This window comes from Lagopus muta, chromosome 17, assembly GCF_023343835.1.
Source record: "Lagopus muta isolate bLagMut1 chromosome 17, bLagMut1 primary, whole genome shotgun sequence".
In the NCBI taxonomy this organism is placed as follows: domain Eukaryota; kingdom Metazoa; phylum Chordata; class Aves; order Galliformes; family Phasianidae; genus Lagopus; species Lagopus muta.
Genome location: NC_064449.1, coordinates 1689877 through 1705311, shown reverse-complemented (window position 1 = coordinate 1705311; position 15435 = coordinate 1689877). Strand labels below are relative to the sequence as shown.

Here is a 15435-nt window from a genome sequence, read left to right as displayed (position 1 = left end):
ATGGTTCTGCTAACACGATAGCTAACCACCATAATGATCTTAAAGGTATCCAAGAACTCAATAAACCACTATTGCTCTATAACCAATCAACCTACTCTGCAATAATTGCTCAAAATACAAGCATTTCAGGTATGATGCTCATTCCACAGCAGCACCTCTGAAGAGAAAAGAATTAACAGGACGCACTATTGAGAGTTGGGTCCGGGGCAAGTTTCTGCTATAGCAGAAACCCCTGAACTGGTGGGGGATCAGCATCACCACCCAGCACCTCTCAGTCAGGAGCACTGCGTGCAGGTCTGTCTGAGCCTTACAGCAATCACCTGACAGGCACTCACTGCCATGCAGAAGCAGCCTTGAGATGCTTCCCTCAGCCTGGTGCCCATACACCCATCAGCTGAGCAGCAGAGCATAGGCTGTGCTTCAGCCTGCAGGGCTGGAAGCAAGAAAGTAGAGAAGGTAAGCACACAGCACAGAGTGAGCTAAGAAACAGGTGTGAGGTAGTGTGCAATTTAAGAGAGCAATGAAACAGAACCAATGCCCTAACTTGGGAGGATAGAAGCCTTAACAATTCCGACTTGTAAGCACGTGATTAAACTTAAAGCAGGAGCACTGTACATTCTCCAGTGAGTCAGCTGTTATATACAACATCCAGCTGAGCTCTTTGGAGCTTCTACAGCAATCTTTAAGTTGTTATGCTAAGAAAACTGTCTGAACTATCTGCAGTCAAGAGATTCACCTTTACTAGAATCATCCTTAGTGCCATACTCATATTAGCTGAAACCGAGACCATAAATAAGATGCTTCTCATCTAAAGCCAGATGCTTGTATCTGATCTAGCCTCCTTTTCAGAAGGCCCACATCCCACCATTCAGTGATTAGTTCTGACCCACTCTGTACAACCTCTGCAAGGGAAAGGCACGTGCTTGACTATGTCTGATTTAGATGGAAAATAGTAACACGTGTTCTTAACTCCCCAGTTTCCAGCCTAAACATATCTAGGCAATTGCTATAAGGAAGCAAACAAAATCATCCAGACAGTCTGGGGAAGCACCAGCAATTAAAAAACTCAAGTGGACACCAAGCATGAACACCAAAGAATGTGAAGGAGTAGCTCAGCTGCTCCCTGTATTAACATAACAAATAGCTGTTATCCTCAGTAGTCATAAGGTCACAGCAATTTTCCCCACACATATCAAGCTTTTGCACGCATTACCTAGCTGACTGAAAGTCTGTTACAAAGGAGATCCTCATCACCACTCCCATTTTTCTCCAAGCTTAAAGATTAAATCAAGCATTACACGATTGGAATTTTCATTATCAGGAAGTCGCAATAATGTTTATTTGGTTGGCGTGTCCTTCAATATGATAGCTCAGTTTAATGCTTTAACAATTATTACTGCTTAACTAAGGTAAACACAAACAGGCCTGAAAAGCTTAAAGTAAACAGCAGGAAAACTAAGCTCGATTGCTTTAGACTGAATACATCATGACCACCTACAAGGGTCACGGAAATTCTCACATGGGCTGACTATGAATCAGAAGTTTCAAGTCCTGATGCTTGGAGCTTCCAAAAACTGTGAAAAAAGTTGCACAGCAAGGTAAAGATTCAGACTTCTTGGTGCATGCAGACAGCTGGGAATAGCAGTGAGGAAGAAATGGTTACAGTAACATAAAAAGGAAGAACTGAAACCTGGATCTCCAGGATATTGTCAGATCCGCATCGTCTCGGAAAGAAAGCACCAGTAAGCATATATGATTCTCTGCAGAGTTCACCAGAACTGCCCAGCTGCTGTTTCTACAGAGCTTCACAACTGAAGCTGCATGACCTACAGAGCAGCCCTGTCCCTGGTATCCACCAAGAAATACCTCCAGTCCCACTGTTCACTCCTATCTGACTGAGGAAAAGGCTGCACCAGGGCTGTGATGGAGGACAGCAGTAAGGCTCAGCATGGCACAGCTTTGTTTCACAGATGAGTTGCTGGAGTCATAAGAGAAGCCTCGCTAACTTACACTGATGAGCCTGAGCTTGAAGCTGTTCAGATAACTCATTTAAATTGGCAGAATGAGATGTTCAACCTATAGATGAAAGCCTTTGAATGGAAGCAACCCAATTATGGTTTACTACTAAACAATGAGCCTCATTCAGCGAGTATAGCATGCTGAGGAAATAACTGAATAGACAACTAGAAAGAGTGATTCAAGTGTCAGTGTCCATGAGAATAGCCAGGACAAAGTGCTTTTTGTTTCTACCTTTGAGATCTTGACAAATCAAAACTAGATTAAATGTGCTAGCAGACCGGCTTCTAGCTCGGACTGACACACGATCCAACAGAGCAGGATCTGCCAACATTCTGAAGTAACTTACACCACAGCAAACACAGAAATGCATATATTCCATTTCCCTTGTAAGAAGTTGCACAGGAATCATGCTTTTTCAGCATTCCAGTAAGCTCCCAGGGAACAACGTTCCTTACAGAACCATAAAAACACTCAGTGAAACTGTAGAGGTTATCCTCACTGCCCAGGTACTGAACAGCAGTACCAAATTCCTAGTCTCAGAGCCACGCTACTGTGGGCATGATACTACTACCAGGTAAGGTGTTATTACCCTTTGGAACAGGACCTGAATTGGGTATTTGCTGTTTGTACATTTCTCATTTAACCTTGCTACGTTTCACCAGCACCATTACTTGCAGCTCAACAACCAAATCCAAGTTACTGAGTAACTTCCAGCACAAGGCTCAGTGCGCTGCTCTGACAGCTGACTTATACAGAGACCCCAACATCTACAAATCCAATAACTCTGCTCCACACCCCACAAAGAATAGGCATATTTTATCTGTGGAGAACACACGAACATTCATCAGCTTACATATCAAACAGTACTGCAAGTACCAAAAGCAGAACTTGTAACAGTTTCAGTTAACAATTAATAAAATAGGTCTCTGAGAAAGGAATGCACCTGCTTCCACTTCCTGCATAAATCTCCAGCAGAGCCCAAGCAGTGCCACAGCCACCTCTGTGCCAGGCAGCAGAGGCAAACCCTCACGACACAACACTCGCATTTTTTTGAGGTAACTAAAATCAGCAGCGATGGCTGCACTGCCAATAGCCTGCTGTCCCTGCACCAGGATTCATGCCAGCATTCCAGTGCCATAAGGCAACCTGTATTCTTAGCTCGGCCGCATGACCTGCAGAGCTCGTACCTATCACACAGCGCGCCAGCAGCACCCTGCCCACTGAAGGCTTACAAGTCAGCAGCTTCCATTAGCACAGAGACAGTGTTGTTCACAGCAGATCAAGCACTGAAGAAGCACTCATTACACATTTTGCTTGCAGCAGCCTCGGCCCAGAAGCATGGCGTGAAAAAGTCCTCAGAGCATGCAGTCATACTGAGCAAGGATGGCATGTGGATGCCAGAGGATGCAAGGGACTGGGGACAAAAGCAACACAGAAGGTGAAGATGCTAATTTCTTGCTGTGTCACTAGGGACAAGGACGTAGAACACTGGAATTAAAGCTGTGATGAAGCATTTACCCTGATGAGCTGGTGGATCAGTATCAGCACTGTTCCAGTGAGTTTCAGACTACCACAAAACACCAAGGAAGGACTTCACTCAAGCCTGTTCTCACACAAAACCTTCACTGAGGTTTGTAAGTGGAAAAACCTAACTAGACAAATTAGGCTTATTTCTTACTTCAGAGTTGGAGCCTTTGGTCACTTCCATTCATCCTAGTCCAAACACTTCTAGTGTGGTGGCTTTTTTTAAACCAGTTCAATGCTATACTTAAAAGTGAAGAGCAGAAGAGGTGTGGTAGGAAGGTACAGCTTTGTTTGCTACAGGTCACTTTTACTTCTAAAAAAATCACTTGGGTTTGGAGTGACACACCTTGGTATTTAAGTAACTGAGATGTGCAGATGTAGGACACAGGTGAGTAAGAAGTGAGCTCTTTAAACCAACGCAGGTTTTAACAGGACAAATTCCTACTCCATCCTTACAGAGTTCAAAGGTTACAAAAAGCTCTATGTTGGAGGAGCAGTTGAGCAGCAAGCAACATGCTTTTTATAAGATGGCAAAGATGCTCTGAATGCCATTCAGAGGCTGAGCTGTCACACAGCACAAACCATGGATTCCCTACTTCACAACTTTCTCTTCCACATTTGCACACCCACTACAGAAAGACCAGCATTGCTCGAACTTTTAACACTCTGGTTAAGCTGCTATTAAGAACTAGAAGTACCCAAGTCATCAGCATGAGTTTGGAGGCGTCATAGGTGGAATGGCTGCTCAGAAGTCGGCTAATGAGCAGGACATTCCTCAGACAGGTTTGAATCCATTGTATCTGTTACAAGATGTAGAAATCGTTTCAACAAGCAGAATCTGTTAAGTCTCTCAACAACACTTTGCATGAAGTCACTTAGGGCAGAAAACAGTCACAAAACTTGACTCCTGTCTATCGAAATACGATGTTGGTTGGTTCTGTTTGCAAACCTGACACGTCGAGTTGTTTAAGCAAAGTTTTTCTCCACTCAGCTCAGCAAGCCCTCTCTAAACTGACCCTAGGGTATTCCTTCACCTCTCGCATTTCAGCAAGCTGCCCAGCAGATCTCAAGAACACCAACCACACACACAGCACTGCCCTTCCTCTTCAGTCTTCCAGAACCACTAGGAGGTCTGCAGTTCCAGAACACAGAGCTAGAACATCAGTTTGGAGCTTACTGCTTATTGATACACGGAGGTTCAAAAGCTGACCTTTCACAAGCAGCAGAGCCCAACTGGCAGCACACAGCACTGCACAGTGCTGACAGCAACGGCTCCTGACTGCTCAGAGGAAAAACAACACAGCTTTCCGTATGAAAACCTCTGCTACTCACCAACCTGCCTGAACAAACCTGAGCGTTCTCTGCACCTCTGGAAGCACACTGCTCTCCAAACCCAGCCTGCAAATTCAAACTAGCTTTAGGAATTCTATAATTACCTTGGTATGATTCAGTATAAGAATTGTGTTCAAACAAATTTTTGGAGGTTTTTTGGCATTAAGTCTCTTTAAACTGTAAGCTTAGACTCTTCCCAGTTCAGGTACTTACTCCTGGCACAGCAGTTTTTGCACAAAAAGCCAAAGTCCCTTCTTGTCTCTTCACATTCACATCACAGCCAGTTGCATTTAATGAGACTAACTCCTTTTGTTAAGGATTGTTTTTGCTTTCACTCCTCACCTGTGAGTGAAGTCAGTTAGCTCAGCAATACTACTGAACTGCATGAGTTTATTAAGAACTTTCTGGGTTTGGAGGGAGTTTTGTTTGGTGGCTGGTTTGTTTTTTAAGCTGTTACATTAATGATGAACAGGGCTGGACAGGGCAACCAGTGTTTCTGATTAGACTAGAAACCAACTCTTGTTGGGGAAAGAATAAAAAGCAAGAAGTGCTACATATATGTGTGTATTTAGAAACTATAAGGGTACAAAGATTAAGCCTGTCATAATTTCGGGGCCTTTAAAATAAATTCAATAAAGACATGAGGCTTAACCTTGCTAGGTCCCTAGTTTGAGTACCAAACAAACCACGTCTAGTAGCAAGAAGTAGGCTAGAAGTAGGCTAGAAGTAGTAAAGGAGCTGCATTCAGGAAGGGCTGACCAGATAATCACCACATCAGTTTAATTAGTAGCTCAGTATCAGGCAGCTGTACATAGTAAGACAGGTTAGAAAGCTGAACAGTAGCTTGAAATAGTTTAGAAAATAAGCTACAGGGCACAACAGCATACAGCTCACTCTTCAATGAGCTGCCAAACTCTTTCCTCCTCAACCAGAACAAACCAAGTCGCCTTATGCAAGAGGAAAAGTCTTCATACCTTAGCGCTGAATGAGAGCACGGCAGCCTGAAGAATGATGCAAGAGCACTATTAATTTTAATAGGACTGCTTTCTGGGTGTGCCCCTCGCAGGGCAGGAACACCTGCACTTGTACCTATACAAACAGCTTGCTAGAAGCTGCTCGCAAGACAAGAAGATGAGAAATAGCTCAGAGTGTCTGTGCTCTACCGACCTTGGACTTGTTCACTCAAGCGAAATCCCTTCGTCCCCTGGCCACCGTGCCACAGGCTGTGCACTGCACACCAACACATCTACCTCAGGCACCATCCAGAGCAGCGACTCTGATGGACTGAACAACCTCTGCAGGTAAGCAGCGCACCAGGCAGGTTTCAAGGCTGCTCTCTACTCCAAGCTGAATTATTACAAGCAGCAGGTTTGGCATTGCTCTTATCTCAGCAAATCACTCCAGCATTCCCACCCTTAGTCCCTTGCCATAGGTTATCACCAGTCTCCCACACGTGCACAGAAGTGTCTATGTGACAGCAATGCCTCCGAGGACTTGGAACAGCCTGGCAATTGAAAGCTTCGCAGCTCAAACCAGCCTACCAGTCAGCACTTCACCCCAGCAAGTTATCTATGGCTTCTCTAATAAGCTGAGGGGAGAAGCAAAGCAAGAGCTCCCCCAGTTATTCCTATATTTCTTTCAACCTGAGTGAAACAGCCCGGGAAGAAGCAAGCTTCAGCTGCTGGTAGAGGCACTGAAGATATTCCAACAGTGACTGGGCTCTTACCGTACCAGACGCTGTAAAAGGAGCACCAGAAGTCAAGATTAGTATCTTCTAAGTCACAGGAATTTGATTCCATCCTCAGTTCAGTGTCGTAGTATAGAACTTCAGGGAATTTACTACTCAAACTGACCATTTGTAGAAAGCCCCAATGATAAACTTCCTCTTACTAGAAAAGAGTCACCCTCAAGTCCCACAACCCATCCTACTGCTTAAAAGCAAAAAACTCTACTTCTAAACACATGCAAAGTATTTTTGTTCCAGCTGCTGAAGCCTGAGGGGAAGGAAAAGCAGCACTGCAGTGACCAGGTGTGCTGTTACTGTCGTGCAGCTAATTTCAGCTCTTTTCCAAGACGATCTGCGTATGAACATTGAAAATTGTTTCACTTCAACAAGCATTTATGAGCAATTATACAGCTAGACTCCCTCCGATGCCTCAGATTCTGAAAGAACCTCTAATTCCTGCCAGGCCATTTCTACACAAACACCCCAAACACAGTTTGAGCACCTGTAGGTATAAGGAGGATATAGGCACACAGCAGTAAACTGAAGCTGCAGCTTTCTTTATAAAGCCAGCTAGGACATCCAGAACAGAAAGCTGATCTCCTCATAGCAAGAGGTCTAACTGACCTGACACAGCCCCTTGCTTCTGCCAGGGCACACACCGCAATGAAGCATTACAACTGTTGACACGCACCTCCAGAACGGCACATTCCCATGTTTGCTCTCCCTGCAGTCCTGATTTACTCATCTGTAAAGCACAGGGATGCTCTGCAGCAGCGAAGCACGCTAAGCAAACACCTCCAAATCATGTGATACTCACGCTTGAGTATGAAGGGATAAAGAGATTCCAGTCCAAAGTAAAAGAAAACAAGCTAGCTATTGTATTCTGCTCTAGGAAACAGCTATAAGCCATTAGCCAAACCTATAAGGAAAACACAGCAGACCTCAAAATATTTACCTTGTTCCCATCTTTCCCCTTTTTCCACAGAGCTCAGATTCTCCCAAAGCACAAGAAGGTACATTCTTATGGAAGTCACTCAAAGAAAGGTTCACTGAACACAGACAAAGATGAGAATTTAATTATAATGGGTATCCAACCAGAATATAATGCACTGTTCACAGCAAATTCCTGCTATTAGCAATGAGAGAAAACGAAGATATTGAATTCTCAAACATACTCATGATTAGTATGTCCAATCACCAAGCAATTAAAGAGCAGGAACTCTTAATTGTAATGATGCACATTTGTGTGATAAGGATTAGTCACTCATTTGATGAAAAGCTTATCCACTCAAGAAAAACATGCACAGCACTCAGATGGAAACCAGGAGATCTGCAGGCAGAGGCAATAAGCTTACAAGTTTACATTAAGCAGGCTTCACTGGCTTCCAAGTTCCACTTATTAGAGACAAATAACCAAAATGAATTAGAAATGTGGTGCATTTAAAGACTTGGATCAGATGATCAGCAATGCCCCCATTCAGCAGCATGCTGCTCAGAAGTGAGGGAGGATCTGCTCGGCCACTGAAGCCCAGCAGACACCAAGGAGGTTCTGAAGACAAGCTTATAGGTAATGTGGTGGCATCCACAACCATTGAGTGCCATAAAAGCAGTAAATACATTCATGGAGAATAAAAGCAAGACTGTCAACTCATGACTTACAAAAGTATCTCTGCTCTACTCAAACTAAAACTGACCACAGAACGGATGGAGCAATGTCTTATTAATTCACAATGAGATCTGCCTCTGGGGTACGGCATGGAGCTTTCATCTCACAGCTTCCCATTTGGCATCATCTGCTCTTTGTCCGAAACAAATATTTTAAAAGCCTGAGCCTCGAGAACCCACAGAAGAGCAAACGTTAACTTTGGTAGCAGTAGTTCTGAAAGTTAGAGAAGACACTGAAGGCTGGAGGCAAGCAAAACTGAAGGCAGTTTTCAGCTGCAAGAATCCAGAACTGGGTCTGAAGAGGTCTCAAAACAAACACCCTATGAAGGATGCAAACAATATAATTAGGCATGACAGAGCTTCCCAGCATCTCATTTTATCTCAGGTTTAACGTTTCAATGATAGCAATTACACGCTTGCAGATAGCAATGCAATAAGTAGAGCTTTCCCAGGTACACATTTATTTCAATTATGGCTGCAAGAAATGAAATTAGGCAGCCACAGCAACAAGCTGTTCCCTTTCATGGTCTACTTGCAGAGAGAGCAAGGAGTCAGCCTACTGGTCCCCCAGCCTGACTAGCAGATAGGAAATTCCCAAGAAACAATTTCTAATCTCAAACTCACCCACAACCACTTCCACGAGCAGCTTAGCAGTCATGTTGAACGCTGGCAGTGGTAGCATAAGCCACACCAGACCGGCACTAGATCAGCTAATAGACAGGATCATCCTGATTGCTTCTACACCACAGCTGAAGCTTCATTTCAGAAATAGTCAGTTATTTTATCCATGTAGTGTCTGCTTCAAGATAGTAGCACTTTAAGACTCCACAGTTAAGGCAGGTGTAGATTGGATCAGATCTTTCCATCTATTTCCCAAAACTCTGACTGCAGCTCTACAGCTGCACAAAAAATAAACTTGCTTACAGAACAGTCAAACTGGATGAAACTGAAGAGTTGTTCTCACAGGACCTGGAAGGCTTCTGATTTATTCGGGGTGATACCAAGGAGTGAGCTGGGGAGAGAGCAAATGAGCCACGTCCCCAGGCAAGTCCTGCCTCCTGCTCCAAGGCAGCTTCAGAAAGCCAACCAAAGCAGCTGGTCGTCAGACCAGACTCTTAGTTTCCAGCTGTGCTCTGCAGCATGCAGACATGCATTTGTCTGCTCCTCTTGAAAAGGCAGCAAGGAGCAGGTCCCCCAGGGGCTCACACAGGAGCAGAAAGCAGCACTAGAGAAGTTTCACGCTGCCTGGAGCCTGCCTCTGCCCTGCTGATGTTGGAGCCAAATTCTACACGTATAGGAAAAGGGAAACTGTTCTCTTCAGGTAGAATACAGAAGTAATGCTCTGGATACAGACTTAATTAAGGCAATGCAACAGTCTTCCTCCACAAAACCTCACCTACCTCACTACTGATTACATTCTAGGAACTGCAGCTTGTACTGCACCAGAACAATCAGATATTTGGCTAGATGCTTAGACTTGTACACACAAGAAATATCCTACAGACAGACATCTTCAATGGAGTTCTCTATTCCAAGGGATTTTATTTTCAGAAAGCTCAGTTAAACCACGATGCACAGCTTTTCACTAGTTTTCTCAAATGAAAAACCTTCCCACGTTCTTACAATAGGCCAAGGCTCAAGGAAGGAAGCCTTTGGTAGAAGTCCTAGCCCAGTGGATACTGTACATGCAGCATGGGAGAATGGGATATGCGCAGTGTGTTACTTAGACAATGTTGCCTCTATGAAAAGTAGGAAGCAGTTAAAAGTATCTTTTTAAAGTCTTTTCCCACTAATGCCCAAAGAAAGCAGGATCTGACAGGGCAGATCTTGCCCACCTGCTAGAGATAGCACCAGTAAAGAATAACTTCACTTCTGAAATTGAAACAAGCCCAAAAATCTCAGCATATCCAACACTTCCCAAGTACTATCAGCCTTGAGTTTGCTATGTGTCTGTGTGCATCTGCACAACTGCCCCAGTTCAAGACACAGCACCCAAACCTTGCCTCAGCCTTGCAGGCTCTAACAGTTACACTGGTCAGCCCAAGATCCAACCCAGCAGGAAGAAGAGAGCATTTAAATGGATATTTCCTGTAACAGAGTTAAAAATGCAATCACAGCTTCTTGTTTTAAAGCTCAGCCAGAAGATGATAAACAGAACAGTACTTTATGAATTTTGACATTCATGTGTTGGTCCACAAAGGAGAAGAACACTCAAGCTCTTCATTAACACACACTTGTATCACCTTTCCCACACAGCCACCAGCTTCTAGGCCACCCTCAGGAGCTCAGAGGCCCCTCTCCTCTCACAAGCTCCATCCTGTATTTGCAGCATGAACTCCCACGTAGATCACTGCCCCCCAGATATTCTGTTCTTCCCAGTAAGACCTGGGGAGCATCTGTCCAGTTAACTTGCTATCAGATGCACATCAAATCAACTGCCGCTTCCTGAACTTTATGATTAAAATCAAATATTAGCCAAAGTTAGGTATCAATAATTATATTTTAAATGAGTCCTTTATAAAGTGCTTTTTTGGAGAACATTGATGACTCCAGAAATAATGCATTTATCTCAGCATCCCAAAAAAACCCTTAGTTTTGCTCTTTTTCTTGAGCTCCCTCTGCACAGTGCAGAGCTGCAGCCCCATCATTCCTCAGCACTGAGCAGAGCAGCTCCAGTTCATACACCAATGCAACCCAGACACCAGAACAGACTAAAGACAAAAGGTACACTGGTTTCTAAAGGATAATGCCTACACTCCTCTCTTCCTCTGCTACTTCTGGTACTTTTGGTTGATTTTCTCCCCCAGCTCTGATCAGCAGAGACTGAATTGAGGGCTTCCTTACGGCATAAAATGACCTCTTGGAATCACAGCAGCTGCTGTTCACCTCCCTTACATCAGGGCCAGAAGCTGTTAAACAGATAAAGGAAAGAACAGCCAGGCCACTTATGGCTCCAGCTAAAAACCAGCATCCTGTAACACCAAACACATTCTGTCAGTAGTTCTCAGCTATCCACCCCAAAGGGAGGGGACAAAGTCTTGGCTGTTCCTGCTATCAAACACAATCTGAACAAGAGCAGTCAGCACCAAATGATGTTGTAGCTTATGACTTCTGTCCATCCCACAAAGCAGACACTGGCACACATACCAGTCAGAACACCCATCTGGATATGGTAACGCTCAAGGAAGGTTTGGATTTTGTGCTGAGGGACATGGTTTAGTGAGCACTATTGATGATAGGTGGATGGTTGGACTGGGTGATCTTGAAGTTCTTTTCTCACCTTGGCGATTCTGTAATCCTGCCTGACTTGGGACTAATGCATCCAAGGTACAAGTGCTAACACACTGCAAATCGAGGTCTTCAATTCTTTACTGACCCTTTAATAAGTCTGTATTTCAAATCCTAAACTAGCACTAAATTCCCTGTTAGATCTTCCCTGCAAACCACTCAGTCACCAGACGATCTCAAAGCTACACAAAGCTAAAGGAACAGCTGTCTTTAAAAACTGTTAATCACAAGAATGATCTGCATGTTAGGCATATCCCAAAGCTTTCCTAAAAGCACTGCAAAGTTATGGCACTAGTATCTAGAAGGACAGAATTACAAAGGAAGCTTGCATCCCAGAGACATAAGACCCATATTGGAACCAAGAGGCAGATCCTTACACTGCCAGCTACCTCAGCTGGGTACACGTGCAGAACAGTTGCACATTATGGCAAAGAACAGGCTTAAACAATTTAGTGCTTAAGAAGCTCATCTTGAAAGAAACAACTTCTATTATTTGATCAGGTCAATAAAAGCAGCTACGAAATAAGATCACATTCAAGTACCTGGGATTTTCATTCCAGTTCACAATATTTGATAAGCACTACTGTACTATTTGCAGTCACAGGCTCTGACAACTGACACCAAACAGAAGAGCCCCATGATTATACCCAGCTACACAGCCCCATGGAGAGCTACCAGACCAGGAACAGCCATCACCACCTTTTATCCTCTGTAGGTGAAGAGATCCCAGATTACTTCTAGATGCTAACCCAGTACCTCCAATTTGCTCCAGAGACAATTACTCCTTCCTTGCACTCCAGCAGACTTGTCTGACTACTTGCCAATTCTGGGGCAGCCTACTGATACTTTTCTCCTTAAGTTACTCCACTTGGACGCATTAATTGTCAGCCAAGCACTGCTCAGACCTCCTACTCTTGAAGGGCTGACAACATACTCCTCTCCATCATCCTGTGCAGCACGTAGGTGGAACGAGATCTCAGATAAAGTACTGTACTCTCTACCTTCGGAAGCTTGGACACGCTGCACTTCTACCTCCTTCAGGTACAGACAGCCATTCTGATAGAAAATCAAGAGCTTATCAAGCTGGCCTTGCCTGTGGTTTCTTAAGCAGGCTAACACTTGGCTAATTTCTAGCTCAGACAATTAAAAGCAATGGACATCAGCAAATTCCTAAATAGGCACTGATAATACTACCAGCCAGAAAACTAGCTTGTCTCAAGATGTCACTCCTATAATCTTTACGACTTGACATAAGACAAGAGCACCTTTTGGCACAGTTGCCAAAAATTCCACTGTTTAACATTTTTCCTGCACATCTGCCTCTCCCCCAGCTCCAAAGCAAGCACACAGAAACTTCTTAGTGAAGCATTTCAGAAGCCCATGCCCCACCTTTACTTATCTGACAAAGATTTCAACATTCTGAGTTCACAGCATTTCCTGTACTACGAAAGAAAGCACTTGTTCTATCTTCTAAAACCACTGTGATCACTAACACCAAAGCAACACAGACACCAGGTGTCACATCTCATCTGCCTATAAACTCTATTGCACGAGCTCCCCTTCATCCTCTACCAAGAAAGATTTTCAGTACTACAACACATGCTTTACTGACAGGCCAGACACACCTCAGCCCTCCATCTAAAGCCTCAAACCTGCCAGGTATTGCGCAAAACCTGCCACAGCTCCCTCAGTCACACTGCCATCCGCTGCCAATGGGCTTACCGGGGCAATTAAATATTCCTTTATTCCCACCATAAAGTCAAGCATCGCTCCACACTACTCCGCATGATTTTCTAGACAAGATCCTCGAAGAGAAAGCTTCACTGCACACGGCAACATGGGCTTGTCACACAAGAAAACAGGCAGGCGAAGTGCTCAGACAGAAGCAGGTACCAGATGTTCAGTCTGCGTGAGGCACAAGCTCGTGCCCAGCCCTCACACAGTAAGGAAGGGGTGTGTGGAAAGAAAGAACCATAGAATGGTCTGGGTTGAAAAGGACCATAATGATCCTTCTACAGAGAGATGCAAAGGAATGCGAGGGCTCATCTGTTGGTGAAGCAGCATTCCCTAAAAGGAGGGACAACACAAGTACAGTGCAAAACCTTAAGCTTCCCTTAAAACACAAAAACTTCAACACGGCGTGGGGTCAGGAGGGTTGGCACAAAACGGTACTCACCAGAGAAGGGCAACATCTGCTCAGATCCCACCAGAAGAACGGGACTGTTAAGAACAACATGGGGAAGAAGCACGATTAAAGCCCCCACAAGTAACAGAGAAGCCCTAACAATCCCCCTTATGAAGGCAGTGAGCACACCGACCCGTACAGCAGCATACAAGTCAAGCTCGGGGCCGGGACAGCAGGCACCGTCCGGCGGGGTACGGGCAACCACGGCGCACGGCCGGAGCCCGGCGCGGCCCTGCACCGTCACCTTCCTGAGGCAACCGGGCCCCGCGGGAAGGAGGAGGAAGAGGAGGCCGAGCCCCGCACCGAGCCGCCGAGCCCCCGGCCGAGGGAGCGCAGCGCCGCCGGACCGCCGCCGCCCCAGCTGAGGGGGCGTGCCGGGCCGCGGCCCTCCCTGACAGCCCGGCCGCCCTCCGCCAGGCCCCGGCCCGCTTCATCCCCCCGCGCGGCGCCGAACCCTTCCGCAGACCCCCGCCGGCTCCTTACCTCGGGGCCGGGCATGGCGCGGAGCCCCCTCACCCCGTCCCGGGGCGCGGCCTCCTGCCTTGGGCCGGGGTCGCCGGGCTCCTGGCTACCGCCGCCGCTTTTCACCACAACATGGCGGCCGCACGGGACGCGGGTACGGCGAGGAGAGCGCGCCCCCGACACCGCCTCCCCTTCCCTCGCTGCCAAGGGCGGAGCGGCCGCCTCCTGTCAGGTGACGCGGGCAGGCCTCTCGTCGGCCCCTCCTGAAGGGAAGGAGGAGCCCGCCTCTTTCCCTTTTATAACCCTGTGGGGGTGTTGAAGCGCGCGGGGTGCTGATGGGGCGGGAGGGTGTTGTGTGGCTGTGAGCTCTGAGGTGGCCGAGCCCTGAGATGGCTGTGACTCCTGAGGTGGCCAAGCACTGAGTGAACTGATCCCCGTGAGGTGACTGAGCCCCAACTGAGGTGGCTGAGCCTCCTGAGGTAGCCAAGCCTTAAGATGGCTGTGACCTCTGAGGTGCCTGAGCCCTGAGCCCCCTGAGGTGGCCGAGCCCTGAGGTTACTGAGCCCGCTGAGGTGGCCAAACACTGAGTTAACTGATCCCTGTGAGGTGGCTGAGCTCTGAGGTGGCTGCGCCCCTTGAGATGCTGTGCCCTAAGATGGCCGTGACCCCTGAGGTGGCTGAGCTCTGAGGTGGCTGTGACCCCTGAGCCAAGCCCTGAGGTGACTGAGCCCCCTGAGGTGGCCAAGCCCCCTGATAACGACCCAGCCCTCAGCTGGCTGATCCCCATGAGGTGAGTGAGCCCCCTGAGGTGAATGCAGCTGCCTTGGGGCAAAGAGGAGCCATGGTGATCCGAACCCCAATGCCTGCCTCGTGCTCCCCTCAGGAGCTCTCCAAAAGCTCTTGGAGGAACTACAGATCCAACTGGAAACCTGGTGCCTGCACGCAGCCTGTGCCTTACTTTGCTTCTGTGGCATTCTGGGGCTTGGCTATAATGACATGTGTGGCCCCTTGCTGTCCATAAACGTGCTGGCCAAGAGCAGCTCGCAGCTCCTCCATGAGGTAATGGAGAACAGGGAGCCAGCAGGCAGTGCGAGAGCCAGAAAGTGCACAGTAGTGGGGAGAAAAGCGATAAAGCAAAAGGGACAAGAGCGCAGAGCAGCATAAGGGAGCTGCAGAGCTGGAGGGGGGAATGGCAGCCATGTGCAGGTGGCAGGGAGCGGCTGCAGGACCGTAT

The 15435-nt window shown here is 46.6% G+C and overlaps 1 protein-coding gene across 5 annotated transcripts in view; it reads right to left on the bottom strand.

Annotated features, from left to right (window-relative positions):
- The window catches only part of MTMR3 (myotubularin related protein 3), a 74302-nt gene extending 59851 nt beyond the window's left edge, over positions 1-14451 (bottom strand). For 4 of the 5 annotated variants that reach the window (XM_048963649.1, XM_048963651.1, XM_048963652.1 and 1 more), the window contains exons 1-2: positions 14223-14451; positions 13731-13774 (exon numbers count right to left, since the gene is read on the bottom strand). The gene's annotated coding sequence lies outside the window, so the exon portion shown is untranslated. Of the gene's footprint in view, positions 1-7556; positions 7651-13730; positions 13775-14222 lie in introns of all 5 variants that reach the window. The other variant, XM_048963650.1, reaches the window with a different exon arrangement.
- Positions 14452-15435: the final 984 nt, after the last annotated feature.